Source organism: Gymnogyps californianus, chromosome 18, assembly GCF_018139145.2.
Source record: "Gymnogyps californianus isolate 813 chromosome 18, ASM1813914v2, whole genome shotgun sequence".
Classification (NCBI taxonomy): domain Eukaryota; kingdom Metazoa; phylum Chordata; class Aves; order Accipitriformes; family Cathartidae; genus Gymnogyps; species Gymnogyps californianus.
Genome location: NC_059488.1, coordinates 11,610,965 through 11,611,827, shown reverse-complemented (window position 1 = coordinate 11,611,827; position 863 = coordinate 11,610,965).

Sequence of the window (863 nt, the reverse complement as noted above, 5' to 3'; positions counted from 1 at the left end):
GCTGACCAGCTGGAAAGCTTTCACCCTTTGCTAGAATAAACAAAATATTACTAGAGATGCATTGCAGAGACAGAAGCATTCTGCAGAAAGCTAGTTCTCAGACAAGGCTGTTTTCCTCAGAAAGTCTTGAATCAAAAAAGAGAAAAAGGCTCTCTGAAATACCTGTCCTGGGTAGTATCCTATCAAAATAATTCTCCTTTCTTCTTAAAGAACTCAAGGTCTCAGTTTAACATTTGTTTCCAGGATACAGAATAATTAATCATAAAACATATACAGATGTGCGATATTAATAGACAGGCAAGTTAGCAGAGCCTCTTTATCTGCATTAACTAAATAAAAAAGCCATCATAAATTGCATTGTTAAACAGTGTCACATCACTGGCAGCTTTTCTCATTTCTTTTAAAGCCTGCAGGAATACAGCAGTAGAAAAGACCTTGCAGACCCCTAAATCCAGTGTCCATGAGCAGTGCCTGAATACACAGCTCAGTACCACGGAGCCGTCCCGCAGAGCTGCCCAACGCCAGGACTCTGCCGGTGAGCCCCCGCCGCACCACCTCTGTGCCGGTGGAGGGGAAGCCTGAGTGCATGGCCGTATAAAATCTAGTAAAGTCATAGATAAGGGTATGTAAAGATACAAACATGGAAACTGGCAATGTGATCTCCAATGCAAACAAGCCCTAAAGCTGTCTCTCGGCACTGACACTGCCAGCCGTGAGTAATCTCTTTGCTCTCGATGGGACTCTCCTGTGTGCACAGCAAAAGCGCACATTTAAGCACTTCGCTGCTAAGGGACTAAGGAGACCAGTTCTGAAGCCCGGACTCTAAATATGTTCACAAACAGCCTTCCAAAGTTCAGCAGTGA